The sequence below is a fragment of the Balaenoptera borealis genome (assembly GCF_965194805.1).
Source record: "Balaenoptera borealis genome assembly, chromosome: 8".
NCBI lineage: Eukaryota > Metazoa > Chordata > Mammalia > Artiodactyla > Balaenopteridae > Balaenoptera > Balaenoptera borealis.
This window is the reverse complement of record NC_138865.1, coordinates 110,872,198-110,897,912: the sequence shown is the minus strand read 5'-3', so window position 1 is coordinate 110,897,912 and position 25,715 is coordinate 110,872,198. Positions and strand designations below refer to the sequence as shown.

The following is a 25,715-nucleotide window of genomic DNA, read 5'->3' as shown; positions in this document are numbered from 1 at the left end:
GATGGGGTACTTGGGCTTAATGTGGGCTGGACTCTGTAGCCAAGAACATTGGTTCCTAACACCTGAGGCTTCAGACAACAGCCATATTCCTCAGGCAGTTGGCCATACTTGGTTCTAGATGTTTGCCTAGTTGGGAGTGGGACCGCCACTGACACAAGGGTGTCTCAGTGCATAAGAAGGTGAGGGATGGAGCCAGGAGAAGGATGAGGGATGCTAGGTGGAAGCAGAGTTGGCTGAGATGGGGGAATATGGTGAAGGATGGGCGACAGGGAGGCTGGGTGGACTCCTGAGTACCCAACATTTACCCCAGACACCACAATGAATATTACGTGCTACCTCTACTAGGATGGCTAAAACAAAAAAGACAGACAGTAACAAGTGTTGATGAGGATGTGAAGAAATTAGAACCCTCCTACATTGCTGGTGGGAATGTAAAATGCTACAGCCACTTTTTTTTTTGGCCACACTGCGTGGCTTGTGGAATCTTAGTTTCCGACTAGGGATTGAACCTGAGCCCTCGGCAGTGAAAGCTCAGAGTCCTAACCACTGGGCCGCCAGGGAATTCCTAACTAAAACCACTTTTGAAAACAGTTTGGCATTTCCTCAACTAGTAAAATATACAGTTACCATATGACCCAGCAATTCTACTACTATTATATGCCCACATCCACACATTTGTCCACACAAAAACTTGTACATGAGTGTTCACAGAAGCATTTTTCATGATAGCCAAAAAGCAGAAACAACCCAATGTCCATCAAATGAGGAATGGATGGAAACAGAATGTGATATATCCATACAATAGAATATTATTGGCAATAGAAAGGAATGAATTACTGAGACATGCTACAACATGGATGAACCTTGAAAACATGTTGCTAAATTAAAAAACACAGACACAAAAGACCCCATGTTGTATGATTTTTTTTTAATATGAAATGTCCAGAATAGGCAAATCCATAGAGACAGAAAGCAGATTAGTGGTTACCAGGGACTGGAGAGAGGGCAGAAAGGAGAGGGGACTGCTAATGCCTACAGGGTTTCTTTTGGGGTGATAAAAATGTTCTGAAAAACAGGTAATGGTAATCGTTGCACAACTCAATATATCACTGAATTGCACACTTTAAAGGGGTGAATTTTGTGGTGTGTGAATTATAATCTCGGTAAAACTGTTATTAAATAAGTGCTACCCATCTTTGAGCACTTACAGTGTGCCAGCAAGTGAGCTGAGTACACGTTTGAGCTCATTTCTTTACCAGGTTTTGGGGACAGGGCTGACCTATTGATGAGCCTGAGCTGGACCCATGTGAATCCTACCTTCTTGGAGGGAGGTGAGGAGGAAAGAGGGAGAGAGGCCCAGTTTGGCTGACAGGTGCTCCCAGATGGATAAGGGATCACTCACCCAAGGGAGTGACGCTGAAATCATGCGGATGAGCATCCCTGAGACATGAGGCCACCTGGAGAAAAGTCAAATCACCTAAGTCAGAGAGCGGGTCAGATATCTCCATCTGTGGCTGCCTAAAGTCAGGTCTCCAGAACAGGGAGCCTGGCCGGCTCTCACTCTATGGCCCTCTCTACCCCAGAGGAAACCCTGATGTCTTTAAGCAGGAGAATGACACACCCAATTGGTGGAAAATGGATTGGGGAGGAGGCAAAAGCAGAACCAGAGAGATGAATTAGGAGGCTGGAGCCATCACCTGAAGTGAGGTGAGATAGCTTACACTCCAGTAGGGGAGATGGGCAATATAGTAGTTTTCCCCAGAGAAACAGAACCAATGGGATATATACCTATATACATATATATACCTATATCTACACCTCTATCTCTATCTCTATCATCTGTATTTATATCTCTATCTATATCAAGAGATTTAGTATAAGGAATTGGCTCGTGCAATTTACAGAGGCTAAGAACTCCCCAAATCTGCATTTGTCAAGCTGGAGACCCAGGAAAGCCCGTGATATAATTCCAGTCTGAGTCTAAAGTCCTGAAATTCAGGAGAGTCCATGGTGTAAGTTCCAGTCTGAGGGCAGAAAAAAAGTAATGTCCCAGCTCAAACAATCAAGAAGGCAAAGTTCCCACTTGCTTGGTCTTTTTCTTCTACTCGTCTCTTCATTGACTGGATGAGGGCCACCCACATTAGGGAGAACAACCTGCTTTACTCAGTCCATTGATTTAAATGTTCATCTCATCCAAAAACACTCTTACAGACACCCCCAGAACAATGTTTGACCAAATGTCTGGGCACTCTGTGGCCCAGTCAAGTTGACACATAAAATTAACCATCACAGGTAAACATATAATGTATGCTCAGGGAGCAATAAGAAAGAAAAAAATGAAGCAAGGTGAGGAACTCGAGAACAGTGGGGACAGACAGGCAGAGAGAGTGTCAAAAATAAATATTTGTTAAATGAAAGGCTGAATCTTGCACTCCTCCAAATGCTACTTTTTTCTTTATGCCCCAAATCACTTTGCCTTCTGTTAGGTTTTAACTGTAGTGAATGCTATGGTCACTGGGAAATAAGGTATTTTCTATTTTTTTTAAAGAATCAGCAGCTTGAAAGATACCACGTTCACACATTCTGGAGGAATGTCACATTTGATATGGCCACTGGACACGCTTGACTTTTTCTTTATTTATGATTTCTGGCGCTTTTCCTTTGAGGCCGCTCAGAATAGCTTCTGATCCTGCTCGCTCACAGAAACGGTGAAATCAAATCTTCCTGCGCTCGCCCCATCGGAGGCCAGTTTGCTTATGTAAGCTGCTCCCGCCCTCACTGAGTAACTGGATGGTGAGAGCAGAGCCCCGTACAGATTTCAAATGCGGCTCTCTTCACATAAACATCTTTGACTTGCATACTATTCTTCTGGTAAATTGCATTTGGTCGCAATCGATAGAAGTTGTGTGCGCCCTACGGGAGACCACATTCGAGCCATTTGCTCTTCACTAACCTCTTTATACCCCTTTAAATGTTTTTGGTCTTTCCCTCAGTGATATTCAAATCAATGTCCTGACTTATTTATCCTTTGGACGTCTCAGTATCTCCCTCAGTATCGCACCACTTCTGTTTGATTGCTTTTGTTGAACTTCTGCACCCTGGGCAAAACAGCAGGCTCAAAGAACTATCTGTCCTGCGGGTGTGACGTGTGTAAGTGTGAACGAGTTTGCATGAATGTGAGTGTGTATAGCCTAATAGAGTTGAAAGACTTTGAGTTTGAAATCAAACAGTTCTAAGTTGGAGGGGCAGTTCTTCCATGCTCTAGCTGGTAACCTCGGGCAAGTCGTCTCATAGGGGCTCAGTTTCCGCATCTGGAAAAGAGAAATATAGGTCTATACCCAAGAGAAATGAAAACCTATGTCCATATAAAAACTTGTACATGAATGTTCATAGCAGCATTTTTCATAATAGCAAATAAGACCCAAATTACATCAATGGATGAATGGATAAATAAAATGTGGTATATATCCATACAATAAAATCCATACAATAGAATATGGTTTGGTCTTCAAAGAAATAAAGTACTGATACATGCTACAACATGGATGAACCTTGAAAACATGACGCTACATGAAAGAAGCTAGCCACTAAAGACCCTGTGTATTAGAGTGCCAGGGCTGCCATAACAAAGTACCATAGACTAGGTGGCTTAACTAACAGAAATTTATTGTCTCCTAGTTCTGGAGGCTAGAAGCCCAAGATGAAGGTGTCAGCAGCATTGCTTTCTTCTCAGGAAATCTGTTCACGCCTCTGGTAGCTTTTGGTGGTTTGCTGGCAATCTTCGGTGTTCCTGGGCTTGTAGAAACATCACCTCAATCTCTGCCTTCATCTTCACATTGCATTCTCCCTGTGTCCAAATTTCCCCTTTTTAGAAGGACACCAGTCATTGGATTACGGTCCACCCTAAAGACCTCATTTTAACTAATTACATCTGCAACACAACCCTATTTCCAAACAGGGTCACATTCTGAGGTACTGAGGGTTAGGACTTCAACATATGAATTTTGTGGGGAGGAGACACAATTCAGCCCGTTAATACCACATATTATATGATTCCATTAATATGAAATGTCTGGAATAGGTAAGTCCATAGAGACAGAAAGTAGATTAGTGGTTGCCAGGGGCTGAGAGAAAGAAGGAATTTGGAATGACCGCTAATGGATACAGGGTTTATTTTTGAAAGTGTTCTGAAATTAGATAGCGGTGGTGATTGCACAACTCCGTGAATATACTAAAAACTAATGAACTGTACCCTTTACATGGGTGAACTGTATGGCATGTGGATTATATCTCAGAAAAGCTGTTTTTGTTTTGTTTTGTTTAGAGAAAACGTGTAATGCTGGCCACTCTTTCCTGCCCTGTTAGGGTTCTGCAGATCATGTGATTTAATGCAAGTGAGAGTGTTTGGGAAACTCTCCAAAGATAAAATACAACTGTAACCTTTGGTCTTCAATTTTTAAATGCCTTTGGTATTTGTTAAGTGCATTCCACCCTGCATGGTGGATTCCCTATTAATTCCAAACCTTTCTAATGTAATAAGGAGAATTCCAGCTCTCCTTAACAGCCAACTTGCACAGTTGCTGCAAGCTTACTGTCATATTATTGAGAAAAACATCTTTCCTAAACCTGTGATTCCCACGAGACGGTCATCCTTTCCGAAAGGATGTCTCTTTTACCACTGAATTTATCTCAGTGCCATCTCTGGAAAGCACCTTCAAGCCTTTGCATTTTAAGAGACTAGTTTTTTTTCCTGCAGCTGCATTTTTGCCCTTGTTGGATCACAGCTAGTTCTTTCCCCAGAGGCCAAATAAAATTTCATGAAACAGTTGGGATTTCAGCGGCTAGCAAAGTCCTTTCTTGTCCTCTGAGACGCCTTCATGCGTCTGCCCCTCCCTAACCCCCAGGGGTTGCTGCACAGAGCCTAGCACCTCTTAAGGCTCAAGCCTTAGGGACCACTATGTAGGCAGCCAGCCTGTTCAGCTGCCTCTGGCCACAGGAGCAGTGGGTATCCTCCTCTTACTCATGACCTTGGCTGTATGCTTCATGCCTGCTGCAAGGTGAATTGTCTGAGTTGCGGGGCTCTCAGGCAGCCTGTCTCCCGTTCTGTGGTGTGAGGGATCTCTGGAATGAAGTGCATATAGATTAATAGGTTGTAGGTAAACAGTGCAGTTGCCGAATCCAATTTGGCAAAACTTAATTTACAGTCCCTCCAATGTCCTCTTCTCCTACCTACCTGCTAGATTTTATGCTTTGGGGCCATTTCAAATTGGCCCCCCTCCTAGCTCTCCGCTCCCATGCTGTGTGACTTTGGCTGAGCTGCTTAACCTCTCTGGGCCTCAGTTTCTTCAACTTTCAAAGGGGGTAATGATCTTTTTCTCATAAGGCTGTGAAGAGAATGGAATGAGGTTTTTCTGGTACCTACTGAGAGCCTGACTTAATGTTGGCTCTCTCTCTCTCTCTCTCTCTCTCTCTCTCTCTCTCTCCCTCTCCCCCTTCTCTCTCCCCAGCCCTGAGGGAAAGCAAGGTTGCTCTGCATCCTGACTGAGGACTGAGACACAGTGGAAAGAGCACTGCCCTCAGGGCCACACACACCTAATTTGAAGTCCCAGCTCTGTTGTGACCCTGGGCAGACTTGTCTCTTCCCATGTCACTAGGGTTGGGGAAGGGACCATGAGAGGCACATGGGATCACGGATAAGAAGCTGCTTAGAAACCTGTAAGGAGCTGTCTGGCTGGGAGAGTCTGTTGTCAAAACTGCCCTTCCAGAAATCATGCGACCTGACACCCTTCACACCCACCCAGGCTGCTCCTCACAGGACCCCACATTCAGCTCCACTTATCTAAGACCTGGGCAGGTTTCCCGGCTCGCAGGAGGGCAGCCTCCAGGTCCCTCTCTGCAGCCTCCTTTCTCACCACCCTCCCAGCAGATGGCTTCCTAGCCCAAGGTGGCTTGGAGGAGCCCTGGGCCCGCTGAGCCTCCATTTTCGTCTGGTTTATGGGGGCGTGGCGCTCCTGAGGGACCAGGGTAGGTCCTCTTGATCATTCCCCACTCGGCCACTTAGAGCAGTGAGGCCCTGGGCACGTTCCTGAAGTCCTCTCTGCTTTGGATGCCTCCTCTGTATGTTGCAGATAATGATAGCGCCTCCCTTGTGGGTGGCCGTGTAGATTAAATGTCATCACGCGTAAAGAATTTAGATCAGAGTCCGGCACATAGTAAGCAGTCAACAAATATTTGAGGTTACTGTTGCTTATTCACTCAATTATTCATTTCACTGGACACCACTCTGCTGGGTGCTAGGCACAGAGATGAACCAGATGGAGACCTCGCCTTCAAGGGGCTCCCAGGCCAGGGGGGCAGGCAGACAAAACCCCGGGGCCACTAGTGGGTGCAGTGATAGCACAGGGTCGGTGCGGTGGGAATTCCTGCACAAGTGATAAAGAGAGTGGGTGGTATGGGGCCGCTGGGGGAGGCACGGACTCTTCCGGGGTGGGTCAGGAGAAGCCTCTGGAGAGAGACCATGTGGCTGGGCCATGTAGGGGTGTAGGAAGTCACCTCCTGGTGGGAAAGGCCCGGAAGAGGGTGGTCCAGGAATGGGAACAGCACAGGCAAAGGTGCAGAGGCTAGGAGAGCGGGGCCCACATTTGGAGGTGAAGCCTGTGAAGGTGAAGCTGCACGCCCTCACCCCTCCTACTCATCTGGAACCTGCCCGTGGGGTCCTGCTGTGAGCAGCTGCGTGGCCAGGAGCAGGCCACAGGTGCCCAGGAGTAAACCCCCCAGAACTGCCCTCAGCCAAGACGAAAGGGCGATGGCAGGGAAATACCCTAGAGTCCTTGCCCCTTGCGGTGGCAGCAACTCTAACTGGTGTTACATCCCACTTCCCAGAAGTCCCCAGAGGGACGGAGCCCCAGTTGCTAGGAATGCGACCTGCTTATGAAAGCGCGCTATACTGAAGCTCACCTCCAAAATGAACCGTTTGGACCCCAGTCCTTTTCTCAGAGGCTGCTTCCCGGGAACCCCAGCCTAAGACATCCAGCTACGAAAGAGCTGACCAGACAGGTGGATTGTCCAGAACCCTCTCCACCGTTCTGGCGACTTGATTAGTTCTTCTGGCAATTACTGAGGATTTGGTGCATGGCCAGCACCAGACTAGACCCTGAGGGAGAGTTAAGCAGTGGAGAAAAGAGTCCCTTGAGATGCTCTTTGAGGAGGTAAGACATAGCTGTGAAGAAGAAAAAATACAAAGGCTGGGAAAGGTAGAGATCATTTAGGGAAGAGCATGCAGTTGGGTGCATTAGATCCCAGCCTGGTGCCACAGAGAGAGGGGGCAACGAAAAGCTGAAAGAACATGGAGGGCTGGGGCCGGTGTGTGGACACAGAAGCCTGGAACGCTTCATCTGGATGGTTCTGTAAATGATAGGCAATAGGGAGCCCCGGAAGGATTTTGAGCAGCGGGGGGATGGGGCAATCTCTCTGTTAGAAGGAACCCTTGGGACCCAGTGCAGGATGGCAAGGAGGGGGCAGCTTGGGAGGCGGCTGCTGGAGCAGGGTGGGCTCAGTGCTGTCTCAGCCAGCCCGGCTCCAAACGGATCTCCCCCCAGACTCAGAAGGGCCATCTTTTCATAAAAGCTCGGAAAGCTTCCTGCTTTCCCACCCTTCCTTTCAGACCTGTTTCCTGCTTGGCCTCCAAACCTATTCCCATTCCTCCTACCTTCTCCCATTATCTCTGACTTCAGAATGTTTGCTTTGGCTCCCACTGTCTCCCGCCCGCTCTCTCCTGCGGTTCGTGGTGGATACTCAGCAAAAAAACGCTCCTTCCTGCAAGCCGGCTCAGACTCACTGGGGCGGGATTGTCTTCTTTCTACTTTAAGTAAACGGAATTGGAGCAACCTTGGCCTTGGAAGACAGACTTTGTCTTCTAACGACTTTCGTTCAAAACCACAAATGCATTTTGTCTCGATTTGAGGTGGTTCTTGCCTATCGGCTCAGCAACCTCAGGGCGAGTGCGAAGCGGCAACTGGCAGCCTTAAGATTTCACAGCAGATGCTGTGCTTTTGTGAGAAGTCGATTTCTCTGTGAACAAGCCGAGAAGGCAAAGATAGCACAATTCTCTGTCCATTCAATAAACGTCTAAGAACCAGGCCTTGAGCTGGGTGTCCAAGAATGAGACATCTCCTCCCCAGGTGCCCATGGCCTTGTGGGGGAGATGGACAGAGAGACTGGTCACAGGAAAAGGTACAAAGTACCGCAGGGTCCACACTGACCTTGCACCTGCACCGCAAGGATCTGTACAACCTCGGGCGAGTTATTGAACTTCCCTCTGCCTCAGTTTCCTCATCTACAAAAAAGGAATAATGAGAGTCCTTCCCTTAGAGGGCTGTTGGGAGGATTAAGGTAAGATGCAAGAAGGGCTTAGCACAGAGCTGGGAGGAGTAAGCACAAAGTCAGTGCCAGTTCTTCCTCTTCTTTTTAATTCTCATACCATAAAATTCTCCCTTTTAAAGTGTACAGTGGTTTTTAGTATATTCTCAAGGTTGTGCACCCATCACCACTATTTCCAGAACATTCTCATTATCCCAAAGAAACCCTGTACCCATTAGCAATCACTCCCCCCAATTTCCCCTGCCCCAGGCAAGCACTAGTCTACTTTCTGTCTCTATGGACTTGCCTATTCTGGATACATATATACTTTTTAATATTTATTTATTTATTTGGTTGCACTGGGTCTTAGTTGTGGCAGGCGGGCCCCTTAGTTGCGGCACACAGGCTCCTTAGTTGTGGCATGCAAACTCTTAGTTGCGGCACGCATGTGGGCTCTAGTTCCCTGGCCAGGGATCGAACCTGGCCCCCTGCATTGGGAGCACGGAGTGCCAACCACTGCACCACCTGGGAAGTCACTATTGTGGATATTTTATATAAATGGAATCATATATATGTGGCCTTTTGTGCCTGACTTCTTTCACTTATAATGTTTTCAAGTTTCATCCATTTTTGTAGCATGCAGGCAGTACTTGCTTCTTTTTTATGGCTGAATAATATTCTACTATTTTAAGGATATTTTGTTTATTTGTTCATCAGCTGATGGACACATTTGGGTTATTTCTGCTTTGGGGCTGAGTAATGCTGCTATGAACGTTCGTGTACCAGTTTTTGTGTGGATATCTGTTTTTGTTTCTTTCGGGTGTGTACCTAGGGGTGTGATGCTGGGTCACATGGCAACTCTATGTTTAACTTTTTGAGGAACTGCCAGGCTGTTTTCCAGAACGGCTGCACCAGCTATTCTTGACTCCTCATCTCAAAACACTTTCCCACACACCATCATGCCACAGCCCAAAGGGGAGCTATTATAGCACCAGCGGGGAAAGTAATAAGCTCAAAGCCCCAGGGAAAGTTAGTGACAGAGCCAGGAGGTGAACCAAGAACTTTGGGGCCCAGATTTACCGTGTCACCCTTGGCACCCAGGATCCATCACCTGGATTTTTTATTATGCCCCCAGTGGGTGAGAAGTGGTATGAGGCATGGCCTCTGTTCGTGGCAGCTCGCTTTCTAGCAGGTCAACAGTGACAGCCCTAGCTTATCTGAGCTCCCCCAGATGCCAGAAGGCCCTGAGCACCCCACCTCCATCCCTCTCAGCAGATCCCTGAGCCCAAGGCCAAGGAGAACAGTGGCAGGTATGATCTAAGAATAGCTGTGCTGTACCAGACAGGTAGGTGGTGTTTCTAGGGTGGAGGGGAGCCCTGGGAAGCTCCCCTTCCCAGCTTTTACTTCTCTTGCCAAGATTGGAGCCCAGCACTGGATCTGAGTCTTCCTGGTGGGGACCTTAGCCCCATTCCTCACCCCCACCAGACTCTCCCCTTTTGTGACCTTCCTATTCATCCAGTGCCTCACCAAGACCAGACCTGGGCTAAACTCCCAGGCCCCTCTGATGCTTTGCTGAAATGACCTTGAACCGTAACTTAACCTTATAAAAACTCAGTTTGCTCATCTCTCACACCTATCTCAGAGGGTAGCTGTAGGAGCAGCAAAGGGTACCAGTTAAGGGGATGAATTTGGCGCTCAGACAAGGATTGGTTTGAGATGGGGCACAGCCCCTTCCTTACTAGCTCTGTGACCTTGGGCAACTCACCCTACCTCTCTGAGACTCTCTTTCATGCTTGGGAGAATGGGGGTGCCTGTAAAGAGTTGAGCAAGGACTCAGTAACGGACAACTATAGTTATTATTATTATCAGATTAAAGGAGATTGGCCAGAGAAGCACCTGGCAGAGTGCCTGGCACATAGTAAATATTTGGTACATGAAAGCTATAGTCATCATCCACCCCTGACTTTGTGCAAGCGATTGGTGAAGGGCTTGAGGACCAGAAGGAAGGTGGCCTTGCTCATTACCCAGACATCACTGCAACCGGAAGGTGAACTCCAAAGCATGGGCAGACCAGTGGTCAGAGCAAGGCAAGCCCACAGGGTGCTGGGAGTTTGGGGACAGAACCAAGAGATTAGTGAGCTGAGCATGAAGAACAGAGTGAGGCTGGTTGAGTGGGAGAGCCGCTGATGAAAGCCCGTGGAGGGACTTTGAGGGCTGCTGGGCTTTAAGGTACCCAAATGCCTGCTGTGTAAGCCAGATCTATTTAAAGGACCAGGGACTGAGTGCTTGCTTTGGAGATGCCTTAAGCTTCCTGGGCTGATGAGCCACTTCCCAGCGTACTTTGGCGGTGTCACATGACACTTGTGTCTCATGAAAGAAGAACAGAAAGCTGAGTGTGAGCTAGGGAGCCCAGAAGCCAGCAGAGATCATGGCAGGCTTCCTGGAGGAGCTGGCCTTGCAGAATGAGCAGTGTTTGCCAGGAGTAGAGAGGGCAGGGATCTGAGAGGGAGGAAGGCACAAAGGCAGGACCACAAAAGTTGCTGCAGGGGTAAGAGCAAGGAGATGAATCTCCTTTAAAAAATGTAATACAATTCAAAATGACACACTTTCATTGTAGGACATTTAGCAAGGGGGAGTTATAAAAATACAATTAAGAAAAGGAGTCAAGTAAAAAATCTTCAGTAGTCTCACTTCCCAGAGGTAACTAGTACTAACATTTTGGTATGCTTTTTTCCGCCTTTTCTCTATGTGTGTATATTACGTATGTTCCTTTTTTCTTTCTTTTTTTAAAAGCAAAAATAGACGCATGTAATACATACTGTTTGTGACCCATTTTTAAAAATGCATCATGAACTGTGTTCCCTGTCGTTAAATATTCTTCTTCACCACTATTTAATGAACTTATAATATTCTCTCATATGAAGGGAACATAATTTATTCAAGTAATTTTCTATTCTTGGGTATTTAAGTGGTTTCTAATTTTTCAGTATCATAAGCATCTTCTAAATGAACATCCTTGTGGCTGAAACTCTGTGCATGTCCTTAATTATATCCTTGGGATAAATTTCTAGAAAAGGAATTGCTAGGATAAAGGGATGTAGGTTTTAAAAAATTTTAATACATATTGTCAAATTGCTCCCTGGAAAGCTTGTACCGACTTACACTCCTGCTAGCAGAATACAGGGAGCCCATTCTATCATTTCCACTAGCATTGTATAATTTTTTTTCTTTGTGAATTTGATAAATTCAAGACACTCATGAATCCAAGTTTCCTGAGATGTAAGATGGTGGTGATAATAAAGATGTCTATCATGGGTTTGTTGTGACAATCAAAACACATAGCAGCAGGTAGGATACGCTTGAAAAGAAAACATAACTGACAGTTGTTAGTGATTATTCTAACTCGATTATCCCTGGAATGGGGAAGCCCTGTGAGTCAAGACTGAGAAGATACATGGAAGCCAGCTTGGTAAAGGGCTTTATCTTCCCTTTAACTACAAAATTAATATATGCTTGTAAAAATGGAAACCACCCACAGCTGGGATGGTAAAAAAGTGAATGTACTCCTTCCCTCCCCCACAATTCTCTCCCCAGAGATTAGATGTGTAGCCTGCTACATCTTCTCTAATACCTTTACAAACTCTGTATGTGTGTGTGTACACCCATGTATATAATTTACTGTTGTTGTTGTTTTGCAAAATGGAATCCTATATAGGATTTCACTCCCATCTCATGACAGACAGATCTACCTTACTCTTTTAAACATCTGTTTGGATTCTATGGCTGGATAAGGCATGATTTGCTTATCTTTCCCCCTAACAACGCAGTAAGAGCTCATCCTCACATGCGTGTCCTTGCGCAATGAGCTGGTATCTCTCTAGTTTGGGTTCCTAGCAGTGGGATGCGAGGTCAAAGTGGTTAGACATTGTCATACTGTCAAATTGCTCTTTTAACTCTAAAAGTTCTGAAAGAAACCTGAAGCGAAGCTGGGATCTGTCTCCAGCACCAGCTTCTGGCTGTCCTCTGCTTTGAAGCAAACCACAAAGGAATCTTTTTCTTGTTAATTAACTGGGGTTTTTATTAAACACCTTAGCAGCTAGCCAACCACTCTGACCCAGCCATTCCTGGGAGACATCTTGATGAGAAGTTTTGTGTTTTAATTTATACATGTTTGATGACAGCTTTTGTGTCAGAGTGCGTGCTCTATAATCAAATATTAAATTATCAGAAAGACACTGTTCTTCAACAGAAAACATGTATGAAGCCCTTACTCTCTGCCAGGGGAGGGAGATGTAGGCACTAAGTTTCTGCCCCTAAGGATGCAGAGTGCAGTGCAGGAGCTGGGGACTCATGCAAAGAATGATGACAAGGCGTGATCATTGTATTACGGGGGCACTGGGACGGGACCAAAGCTCTCTCTCTTTCGGGAATCAGGAAAGTGGATGTTCAGCTAGATCGCAAAGGCTCAGGAGGCCTTTGCCAGGTGAGGAAGGGAGAAGGGATTCCGGGCAAGGAGAACAGTGTGGGTGAATGCCCTCCGTTTGAATGGGAAGCAGCAAGTTGGAGTCTCGTGTGGCTGAGAGATTAGCTGTGGGGTCGGGGAGGTAAGGTCTGGGGGAAGTCCATAGGAGATGAGGCTAGAAAGGGAGGTTGAGGTAAAACCATAAGGGGCCACAAATGTCAGGTCGAGGAGCTTACACTTTATCCAGTAGGGGATAGCGAGCCATTGAAGGTTTTAGAAAGAGGTGACACCATCAGACCTATGTTTTTGAAAGATTGCTCTGATGATATTCGGAGAGTGACTCACAAGAGGGCAAAACTAGAGGCAGAAAAGACCCATAATTTTTTTTTTTTAAATAAATTTATTTATTTTATTTATTTATTTTTGCCTGTGTTGGGTCTTCGTTGCTATGCGTGGACGCCTACTCTTCGTTGCGGTGCATGGGCTTCTCACTGCTGTGGCTTCTCTCGTTGTGGAGCACGGTCTCTAGGCGTGCGGGTTTCAGTAGTTGCGGCACATGAGCTCAGTAGTTGTGGCTCATGGGCTCCAGAGCGCAGGCTCAGTAGTTGTAGCGCACAGGCTTAGTTGCTCCGCAGCATGTGGGATCTTCCCAGACCAGGGATCAAACCCGTGTCCCCAGCATTGGCAGGAGGATTCTCAACCACTGCGCCACCAGGGAAGCCCCGACCCATACGTTTTTAACTAAAGCTATTAATATTACTAAAATTATATAAAAATGCAAATTAAACAACAAAGAGCGTTTAAAAAGCTGTGCCTAGTTCTATGATAAAAGGTGGAGGAGACCCCAAGCCTAGAGAATGCACTTCCTCCAGCCCCCATCACCGCCAGCTGGACTGGAAAAATAAGACACACCATCAGTTCATGATGCGGGCTCATTTGTAATCAAAAGAACAAAACTGAAAATAACAATGAGATGCCTTATTTCACTTAGTAAGTATTTCAATACCCAGTTTGGCAAGAGTGTCAAGAAACAGGCACTTTTTTATATGGTAATGGCAGTGCACGTTGAAACAGAGTTTAAGTTATGGAAAACCTTAAAAAAAATTATTTGTGGGAATTCCCTGGTGGTCCAGTGGTTAGGACTCTGCACTCTCACTGCCAAGGGGTTTGATCCTTAGGGAACTAAAATCCCACAAGCCGTGCAGTGCGGGCAAAAAAAAAAAAAAAAAAATCCAAAAAATTATTTGTGCATTTTTATCTAGAAATTTTGCCTCCAGGAATTTATGCTAAACATAATAATAAAAAAATGAAAAAAACTTGAGGATAAAGATGTTTATTACTCTGTTATTTATGACAGCAAAAGATTGGAAGGACATAAATGTCTCAGGGCAATTATTAAGTAAATAATGGTATAACTACATTTTTGCACATATTAAAATCATGTTTTTTAAAAATTAATTAATTAATTAATTCATTTATTTTGGCTGTGTTGGGTCTTTGTTTCTGTGCGAGGGCTTTCTCTAGTTGCAGAGAGCGGGGGCCACTCCTCATCGCGGTGCGCGTGCCTCTCACTGTCGTGGCCTCTCTTGTTGCGAAGCACGGGCTCCAGACGCACAGGCTCAGTAGTTGTGGCTCACGGGCCTAGTTGCTCCGAGGCATGTGGGATCTTCCCAGACCAGGGCTCGAACCCGCGTCCTCTGCATTGGCAGGCAGATTCTCAACCACTGCACCACCAGGGAAGCCCTAAAATCATGTTTTTAAAACAATACCTAATAGCATAGGAAAATGACTGCTCTATAATGCATTTAAAAGCAGTATATAAAGCTATATAGAGCATGATCCTATTTTGGTTTTCTAAATATGTGATCTGTTTCTAACCCTCTCTATCTGGAAAAAATCCACAATATGGTTAATTGTGGGTATCTGACTAAATTTTATTTTCTTCTTTATAGTTATTATTTTCTAAATTTTCTGTAGTCAGAATGTAGTGCTTTAATAATTAGAAAAAGAAATGAAATTTTTTTTTTACATTAAAAAAAGGCAAAGGAAGTCCATGCAAGTAGAAATGATACAAATGACTAATAAACATGAAAAATGCTCAATCTTGCTAGCTATTAAAAATGCACATTAAAGCAGCTTTGTGATGCCATGTTTTAACTGACCAACTTTAGAAGAAAAACCTGCTAGTACACAATATGCATTGGCAACAGTTTGGTAAGAGAAACACTCATATACTGAAAATTTGAGTCCGGCTTTCTGAAGAGCAGTTTGGCAATATATATCAAAATCATTAAAAATGTGTAATTTTTCAAAAAAGTTGATTTTAAAGATGTATAACTGTGTTCCTTGGATATCTTAAGGAAATAATTAAGGAATTGTGTACAGGTGTATAAGCAAGAAAGCTTATCACAGCACTTTTTAAAAATACAATAATAAAGAGTTGTTTGTTATAGAACTGTATTTATAGACATGGAAATGTGTATAACATATCGTTAAATTTTAAAATATGGATAAAAACCTGCCCTTGGTGTTATCCTTTAAAAAATTATATATATATACAAAATACATACTATATATATATATATATATATATATATATATATATATATATATATATAATAATAAGGTATGGAAAAGGGTCTGGAAGAATATATGCCTAAATGCTAATATTGGTCATATCTGGGTAGGTGGGATTATGGCTATTTTTAAATATCTTCAAAATAAGAACTTCAAAACCAATTCAAAAACGTTTACAGATTTTGAAATACAGATTAAAAATTCAAAAACCTACCAGTTAACATGCAGGCTGAGTGCTCAGAGCTAAGTGTTACCATGGGTTCTGCAGGGTTAGCCTCTAGAAATAGGCTACATGAGCCTCCCTGGCTGAGAGAGGGCCCTGCTCTCGGTCCATGGAGAAAACGTTTCCAATTTGCCTTCCTCCTTGGGACCAACCCGACCTGGAGCAGGATGAGGAGGCTGGGAGAGGCCTAGACCACAGGGCGGGCCAGTGCAGGCACTTGTAATCTGACCCCTTGGAAGTGCTCCTGCCCCCTTTTCTCTGCTCCCTACCCCCCAACACTGCACTCCAGCAATTCGGAGCGTCTTTGAGTTTCTCAGCTGAAACTTGCTTTTTCTTTCCAAAGGACCTTAGGTGGAAGAGTCCCTTCTCCCTGAAGTATTCTTCCCTCCCCCTTCCCATTCCTCCATCACCTGGGCAACTTCTGCTTCCTGTTTCATCTTAAAAGTTATCTCGGGCTTCCCTGGTGGCGCAGTGGTTAAGAATTCCCCTGCCAATGAAGGGGACACAGGTTGGAGCCCTGGCCTGGGAAGATCCCACATGCCTCGGAGCAACTAAGTCCGTGCGCCACAACTACTGAGCCTGTGCTCTAGAGCCCGAAAGCCACAACTACTGAGCCCATGTGCCACAACTACTGAAGCCCACACGCCTAGAGCCTGTGCTCTGCAACAAGAGAAACCACAACAATGAGAAGCCCTCGCACTGCAACGAAGGGTAGCCCCCGCTTGCCGCAACTAGAGAAAGCCGGCGCACAGCAACGAAGACCCAATGCAGCCAAAAATAAATAAATAAATTTATAAAAAAAAAAATTTATCTCCTACTTTTGGAGATGATGGTTATGTTTATTATCTTGAGCGTGGTGATGGTTTATGGGCATCGATATATGTCAAAACACACCGAATTGTACACCTTCAATATATGTGTAGTTTATTGCATATTAATTATACTTCAACAAAGCTGGAAAAAAAGGTCACTTCCCCAGTAAGGCAGGTCTTGAACTCCCTCTGTCCCCACGTGCAATCCCCCAAACCACATTAACCTTCTTTAGTCTGTACCGTGAATAGGAGTAAATGGCTCATGTTTTGCATGGTGATGAACGAATGAATGAGGGCAAAGGAGGTCCAGCCTGCATTTAGAGGGCAGTGGAGCAGTGGAGACTCCAGGAGGGAGGAGGGGGTGTAGTAGGAAGTCTGGAAATGGCAAGTCCAGAGAGGTACTCAGAAGTTGGAGGTCAAGCCAGAATCTGGGTGTCCCATCATTTGTGGGGTCAGGTGGGCAGGTAGTCTGCCCCAGTCTGAAAATTGAGGAGAATAATAATATTAGTAACTATCATATTAATGTTAAGCATTATTTTTGTTGAAAATTAAATGAGTTAATCCATGTACAGGGCTGAGAACAGTGCCTGACCTATTGGAGATGCTAAGTGTTCATATTGAGCCTTGTTTGGCTGTGAATAGCCCTGGTAATCGATAAGTCTGGGAGATCCTGGTATAAACCTTTGGTCAATTTGGATTCAGGCTGATGGTGGGTGACTTCAGGGGTCATCTCCTCTCCCTAAGAGACCCGTCTCATCCTCTGTCCTCTTTCACCCAGCTGCTGGACAACCCCCATCCCTTCAACCCTCTCTGCAGTGCTTGGAACCCCTGCCAGTTTCCCTACATTATTTTGCAAAACTGTCTTTCTAAAGCCTCCTCTCTCCTAACGACAGGGAAGCACATATGTTGCAGCTTATGCTTCTATTTAGAGTTGGGAATTTGAAAAGAGAGTGCACGCACACATGGACAAGCATTTGTGTGCATTCTCGTGTGGGCTTGTGGTTGTGAACATGCGTGTGCCTGTGCACACACATGTGCTTGCATGTGGCCACATGGTTGTGGGTTTACCTGTGTTCATGGGCACATGAGCTTCTGAATGACTGCATGAGCACGTGGATGAGTGTGTGTTTGGGGTACGTACACACATACTTGTGAGCAAACAAAGGTACCCACGACCATGTGCTTTTCTGTGTGTGGTGTGGTAGGGTGTATCCCATGTGCATCTGGGTTTGTGTGCATGTTTGCACATATGTGGTTTTGTGTATCTGTGTGCATATGGTGTGAGTTTGCCTCTCCTTATGCCCCAGGAGGCACGGAGGCAAGTGCAAACTACAAGAAACAAAGGAATAATCTGCATAATTTAGCCTTTGATCTCTGCCACCCCCAATCCTCCTTTGCTCTCACTCAGCTGCCAAGCTGTTTCCCCAGCCCTGTGGGCTCCATCTTTGAGCTTTGTCTTCTAGCAGCCTTAGCCTCTCCTTGCCACCCCATGAGAGTAACAGGGCTAGAGAAAGGTAATGAGCATTCATTGAGCACCTATAGTGCACCAGGCACCTGTACCAGATGCTTGACATACATTCTCAAATCTCTGCAGCAATCCTGCAAAGTATAACCATTTTCCTCACTTGACGTTTGAGGAAGCTGAGAATCAGGGGAATGAAGCCACTTCTCCATGTGCTGGAGCTACAATTTGAACTCAGGACTTCAAAGCCTACACTCTTCCACTCCACCAAGTTGTCTCCCTGGAGCAAGTCAAAGCTGCAGCCAGAGCTCCTGAGGGAGGAGATGTCCTGGGAGACACAGTCTGATGCGGAGGGAAAGGGAGCATAAGCCGGGAATCAGTAGGGGCCCCAAAGGCTGGCACTTACTCAGTTTTCATAAGGAGGGCAGAGTGGAGAAATCCCAGGTGTCTGAGTGGTCCACAGATGGAGTGGGGAGAGCAAGGGATGGACCAATAACAGAAAGAGCAAAGATGAAATAGCATCACCTTTTCCACCGCTATCTTCAGGACCCTGGATAGGCTACATCAAATTTCTCCATTTTCTCAGCTGGAAAATGTGTGTGGGAGATGGGCTTTAGGTTTTTACAAGCTCTTGTTAAAACTAGTATTTGTTGATCTCTTATTGGGCTAACTCATGCAATCTCACAATCATTTTATAAGATAGTTACTATTATTGTTCCCATTTTACAGATGAGAATATTGAGGCTCAGAGGGGTTACATTGCTTGCCCAAGTGGCAGGGCAGGACACAAACCTGGGGGCTGTCTGACCCCAAAACCCCCACTAGCCTTCCTTGTTTTAACGTTCATAGGTATAAAATACCAGTGACATAGCAGGCACTCGACAAATAGTAGCTAAAAGTAATCACGGTAATGATGATGATGATGAAAGTGTGTTTTGCTGAGAGTTGAAGCAGCATTAAATTCCTCAGGTGTCAAATTTTCTGAAAAATCCCACACTATTAGTGATCTTTTTTAGAACAAAGGCTTCTTTCCTTTCTGTTCCTGTGACAGCCAGACCAGACTCAAAGCCCAGCCACCACTTTTAAGCCTTGTAGCTCTGAGTGCCCTAACCAATCTGGGCACCATTTTCTTATCTATAATGTGAGGATAATAATAGCCCTGGACAGTTCCTCAAAAGTTTAAACGTAGAGTTAGCATATAACCCAGTAATTCCATTCCTAGGCGTTTACCCAAGACAAATGAAAATAGATGTCCACACAAAAACTTGTACATGAATCTTCCCAGCAGTGTTATTCATAATTGCCAAAAAGTGCAAACAGCTCAAATCTTCATCAGCTGATGACTAGATAAACAAAATGCAGTATATCCATACAATGGACTATTATTCAGCAATAAAAGGGAGTGAAGTATTAATATGTGCTGCAGTGTGTATGAACCTTGAAGACATTATGCTAAGTGAAGTAAGCCAGTCATAAGAGATCGCATATTGTATGATTCCACTGATATGAAATGTCCAGAATAGGCAAATCCTTAGAGACAGAAAGTAGATTAGTGGTTGCCAGAGAGAAGAATGGAGAATGACTGCTAATGGGTATGGGATTTCCTTTCTGGGTGACGAAAATGTTCTGGAATGAGATCGTGGTGATAGGTATACCACTTTGCGAATATACTAAAAACCACTGAATTATACACTTTAAAAGAAGGAATTCTGTGGCATGTGAATTATATCTCAATTTAAAATCCCAGCTTGATCTCATAGGGGGGTTGTGAAGTTTAAATGAGATAATTTATGTAGATCATTTAGCACAGAGCCTGCTTTGTAGCAAGCACTCATTAAATGGTAAATATTTTTTTTAAATTCTAGCTAGTGTGACTAGTGTTGTTATTACTAAATAATAGGCGTTGCCTTTAGTTGCCTAACCTCCTCAGGGCTTCAGACTCCTCACCTACAAGCAGAAGCAATACTCCTTTAATTGGTTAGGGTTTCTTAGTCATATACACCTACTCTGGCTCACGAGTAAAAAGGGAATTTATTGGAAGGCTGCAGTGTGGGTGACTTTGAGGCAAGGACAAAGAGCCAGGCTCAGAAAGAAAAGGCCCAAGGGAGGGAATCTAAAGAAGACTACAACTGAGAAGCAATGGAGTTACTGGTGAAGCCTGGGGTCCCAGAGTCAGGCTGTCCGGGTTCGAATCTAGCTCTGCCCAGAAAGGCTGTGCAGCCTCTCTTTGTTGCCTCGGTTTGTTCAGCTGCTAGACAAGGAAGACAGGGAGTGTATCAGGGCCTCCTTTATAAGATCCTTGTGAGGGTTCAATGAATTAATGTCCGTACAACACTTATCTTAGTGCCTTGCACTCTAAACACTCAAATATTATTGGTATTGACAGGGCCTTGTCACTGGGATGATTCAACTTGACGCAGTTTTTCTGACCGTGCCTGGCTCTGTTCAAGACTCAGGTCCCTAGAGAGTGTGATGGGTCTACCTTGGGTCACTCACCTACTCCTTGGCCAGGGGAGGGTGGGGCATCTTGATTGACAGCCCCACTAAGACTACAAGCTATGGGACAGAGGTGATACCCAAAGGAGAAGGCAGAAGAAAGAGGAAGGGGACTTAGCAGCAAAACCAACCCAGGCCCCCTGCGAATACTCTCCTATAGGTTGTTAGGAGGATCAGAGATCATATGTGCAAAGTTTCTGGCACATAGGGGCTCTTAATTACTGGGATTCTTCTCAGCTGATGATTGTTCTCTACCCAAGGGCTCTGGATTTTTCATTACCATTGAAATATGTTTGGGATGGATTATAAAAGGCCTTGAATGCTGTGTCAAGGCATTTGCCCTTTATTCTAAGAAACAATCAGGGAGGACCATCTCCTGAAAACCCCACGGCATGCTCAGAGCCCCTGTAGGCTGTGGTCCACATTCCCCAAGCCTTTCAGCTGTGTGACACCTAAACAACTTACTTAACATCTTCAGCCTTCTGTTTCCCTGCGCATAAGAGGTGGTCACGGGACTTCCCTGGTGGCACAGTGGATAAGACTCTGCGCTCTCAATGCTGGGAGCCCGGGTTCGATCCCTGCTCAGGGAACTAGATCCCACATGCATGCCGCAACTAAGAGTTCGCTTGCCACAACTGAGGAGCCCATATGCTGCAACTAAGGAGCCCACATGCTGCAACTGAGGAGCCCGCCTGCCACAACTAAGACCCCATGTAACCAAATAAATAAATAAATAAATAAAATTTAAAAAAAAAAAAAAAAAAGGTGGTCACATTTTGGGTCACCGTGGGGCTTAAATGAGATAGTATATTCACAAAATACTTGGAACAGTGTCTGGCCCAAGGGAGATGCTCAAAAAATCATAGCAGTTATTTATATATAAAACATAATTAAAAACTCTGCCACACCAGGTTGGTGGGAAAATCAACTGGGATCAAAGAAGTTATAGCACTTTGCACATGCACAGCGCTGTGTCCCGGAAAGATGTTTCCTTGATTGGGATCACCACTGGCAATAAGACATACCTTTAGGGACTTCTCTGGTGGTGCGGTGGTTAAGAATCCTCCTGCCAATGCAAGGGACACAGATTCGAGCCCTGGTCCGGGAAGATCCCACATGTCGCAGAGCAAATAAGCCCGTGCGCCACAACTACTGAGCCTGTGCTCTAGAGCCCGCGAGCCACAACTGCTGAGCCCATGTGCCACAACTACTGAGCCCATGCGCTGCAACTACTGAAACCTGCGAGACTAGAGCCCGTGCTCTGCAACAAGAGAAGCCACCACGATGAGAACCCACGCACCGCAACGAAGAGTAGCCCCCACTTGCCGCAACTAGAGAAAGCCCGCGTGCAGCAACAAAGACCCAACACAGCCAAAAGTAAATAAATAAAATAAATAATTTATTCAAAAAAAAAGACACACCTTTAGTCTAATTATGGTTTTTTGGTGAAATAAAGTAACATTAAATGTACACATTAATGATAAGATGGAGCCTGATTTCAGAAATATTAAACTATGAAAAGGGTGTGTCTTAGAATGGAGGAAATGAAGTATTGATAATTCAATGTTTCAAATAATTAAAGAATGTTCTCATAGAGTCTATTACCAATTTCCCAAAACTTAGAACACAATATTGCTTACTTAATGCTAAAAGGACACTGAGCATAATTTAATCTTTCCTTGAAGCTTCTGAATTTCCTTGAAGGCAAGATCAGCAATTTTAAAATACACTTTTAGATCCTCTAGCTCAATGGTTCTCAACTCTGACTGCACATTAGTATCCCCCTGGGAGCTTTTAAAAAATACTGTTGCCTGGGTCCCATTTCAGACCAATTAAATCTGAGTCTCTGGGGGAGGAGCCTGAGCCCTGGAATTTTTCAAAGCTCCCCGAGTAATTCTGAGGCATAGAGAGTCTGAGAACTGCTCTTCCCAGCAGAGGTTGCCATTGTGTTTGGAGATGAGGCTGAAGAGGTCTGTGGAGGCTGGATCACAGAGGGTTTCACACACTGCAACACAGAGGCTTGGGGCTTCCCTGGTGGCGCAGTGGTTAAGAATCCGCCTGCCAATGCAGGGGACACGAGTTTGAGCCCTGGTCCGGGAAGATCCCACATGCCACGGAGCAACTAAGCCCATGCGCCACAACTACTGAGCCTGCGCTCTAGAGCCCACGAGCCACAACTACTGAGCCCAAGTGCCACAACTACTGCAGCCCGCACGGCTAGAGCCCATGCTCTGCAACAAGAGAAGCCACTGCAGTGAGAAACCCACACACCACAACGAAGAGTAGTCCCCACTCGCCGCAACTAGAGAAAGCCCGCGTGCAGCAACAAAGACCCAACACAGCCAAAATAAATAAATAAAATTAAATTAAATAAAAATTAAAAAACAAAAACAAAAACACAGAGGCTCACTGTTATCCTGTAAGATGGGGAGTTACTGAAGACTTAACAAAATTGTTCATCCAGTGTGAGTTCAAGTTAGAATGACCACTCTAGTGACCTGTGGGGCTGAACTGGAGTTGATAAGTTTGGAGGAAGAGAACCTAGAGTAAAGGCCACTGTAACTATCCAGACTGTATCAGTTATCTATTGCTGTGTAACAAAACGGCCCCCAAATCTAGTGGCTTAAAGCAATGATTTGTTATTTCTTATGATTCCGTGTATTGGCTGGGCAGTTCTTCTGCAGGTCTCACCTATGCTCCCTCATGCAGCTGCGTTCAGTTGGTGGGTTGGTTGGGAGCCAGGCTGGCTGGAGCAGCTGAACCTCTCTCCAAATGGTCTTTCATCCTTGACTTCTTCTCAGCATGGTGCTCTCAGGGCAGTGTTTTAAGAGAGTGGAGATAGAAACTGCAAAGTCTCTTAAGGCCTAGCCTTGGCAGTCATACAACAATACTTCTGCTTGATTCCGTTGGCCAAAACAATTCACAAGGCCAGCCCAGATTCAAGGGGTAGGGAAAGAGGCTCCACCCCTTGATGGGAGGCAGGGCAAAGTCACATTGCAAAGGGGTGTGTGTGTGTGATAAGAGGAATTTGTAGCCATATTTCACAGTCTACCATACAGATGGAAGATGCTGAAGCCTGGCCTACGGCAGGGCAGTAAAAAGAAGTGAATACATTCATTCAGTCAGTCAGGTAGCCATTCATTCAATAAGTATTTATTGAACACCTCCTGTATATCAGGCTCTTTTCTAGGCACTGAGGGGGATAAAGCTGTAGCTGATGATGGTAGAGTACTACTCTTATGGAGCTTACAATCTAGGGGTAGGGGAGACATATAATAATACTATGGTACAAGGTGAAACTGAAAAGTGCTGTGAAGAAATATAAAGTGGGATAAAGGATGAGAGAGAACTATTTTAGATGGGGTAGTCCAGGAAAGCCTCTTTAAGTAAGTAAAATCTGAGCAGAAACCTGAATGAAGTGAGGGAGAGAACCACGCAGATGTTTACAGGTTGGGAGGAGACCAGCAAGTGCAAAGACCCTGAGGCAGGAGCATTCTTCATCTGTTTGAGAAATGGCAAAGAGTCCCGTGTGGCTAGGACACAGTGAGCGAGGGAGAGATTGAAAGACTGAGATGGGAGAGGCAGGTAGGGGTCAGAGGGTGTGGGACTCTGTAGGACATGATAAAGACTTTTGGTAAAGGGAGAAGCCATTGGAATTGTATGTAAGACTGAGCATAATCCTTTGTTCCCAGAGGCTGATTCTAGCTACTGGGTTGAAAAGATTGAAATCAGGGTGACCAATTAAGAGGTTATCGCTGGGCTTTCCTGGTGGCGCAGTGGTTGAGAATCTGCCTGCCAATGCAGGGGACACGGGTTCGAGCCCTGGTCTGGGAAGATCCCACATGCCACGGAGCAACTAGGCCCGTGAGCCACAGTTACTGAGCCTGTGCGTCTGGAGCCTGTGCTCCGCAACAAGAGAGGCTGCCATAGTGAGAGGTCTGCGCACCGCGATGAAGAGTGGCCCCCACTTGCCGCAACTAGAGAAAGCCCTCGCACAGAAACGAAGACCCAACACAACCATAAATTAAAAAAAATAAAATAAAATAATTTAAAAAAAAAAGAGGTTATTGCTTGGGCAACAGTTGTAGTGGAGAAAGTGGTGAATAAACATCAGTCTCCAGGTATATTTTGAAGACGGATCCAACAGAATTTTCTAAACTATTGGATATGGGGTGTGGGAGAAGGAGGAATTAAAGAGCAGTCCAAAGATTTTGGCTTGAGCAGCTGGGTGAACTGTGGTGCCATTTACTTTACTGTGATGTGGGGATCCCTGGGGGAAGAATAGATGAGTTGATGGGAATCACAAGTTTGGCTTTATATTTTTAATTTTAATTTTTTAAACATTTCTTTATTTTTATTTTATTATTTTTGTTGTTGTTGCTTGGCCACACCGCACGGCTTGCGGGATCTTAGTTCCCTGACCAGGGATCGAACCCGGGGCCCCCTGCAGTGGAAGGGCAGAATCCTAACCACTGGCCCGCCAGGGATTTCCCACAAGTTTGGTTTTAGATGTCTGAAGCTTGAGATGCCTTTGAGATATCCAAGTGAAGTTACTGAGTAGGCAGTTAGCCCCCGAGTCTGGAGTCCAAGTTGGGGTTGCAGATGGCAATCTGAGCGTTCTACGTCAGACCTTGAGACTGGATGGATCACTTAGGGAGTAGGTTTGATAGTGAGGAGATCTAAAGACTGAGCCCTAGGGCACTCCAACATTTAGAAGTAGGGTTGAGGGGAAGGATGCAGCCCAATGAGATTGCGAAGGAGTGGCCAGTGAGGTGGAAAGATAAGGAAGGCGTGTGGAGTCCTGGAAGCCCAGGAAGAAAATGTTTCTAGAAAAGAGCAGGAACAATGGTGTTGAATGCTGCTGCGGCCTGGCAGAGTCACAGTGCCAAGATAGGATAGGTGCATTAGATAGGAGGTAAACTGAGGCAGAGAAAAAACTGACCATTGGGATTTGACAACATGGAAGCCACAGATGACCTTTTGTTTTTTGGCTGCACCGCACAGCATGTGGGATCTTAGTTCCCTAACCAGGGATCAAACCCATGTCCCCTGCAGGGGAAGCGTGGGGTCTTAACCACTGGACCACCAGGGAAGTCCCCAGCCACAGATGACCTTGATAAGATTAAGTGGAACAGAATGCAGTGGAATGAGGAGGGAATAGGGTAATTGCAGAGAAAGGCGTCTGTGTGTGTGTGTGTGTGTGTGTGTGTGTGTGTGTGTGTGTGTGTTTAGCTGAGAAAAAGTGGAGTATTTGTGTGTTGGTGGAATAATTTACCAGAAAGGGAAAGTTATCAATGATGCAGGAGAAAGGGGGTCAATTGCAGA

At 45.3% G+C, this 25,715-nt stretch overlaps 1 long non-coding RNA gene across 1 annotated transcript in view; it reads left to right on the top strand.

Annotated features, from left to right (window-relative positions):
• Window positions 1–24,450, top strand: part of LOC309633953 — a 35,130-nt gene extending 10,680 nt beyond the window's left edge. The window contains exon 3 of the long non-coding RNA XR_014247782.1: window positions 20,894–24,450. This is a non-coding gene — a long non-coding RNA (uncharacterized lncRNA). The remainder of the gene's footprint in view (window positions 1–20,893) is intronic.
• Window positions 24,451–25,715: the final 1,265 nt, after the last annotated feature.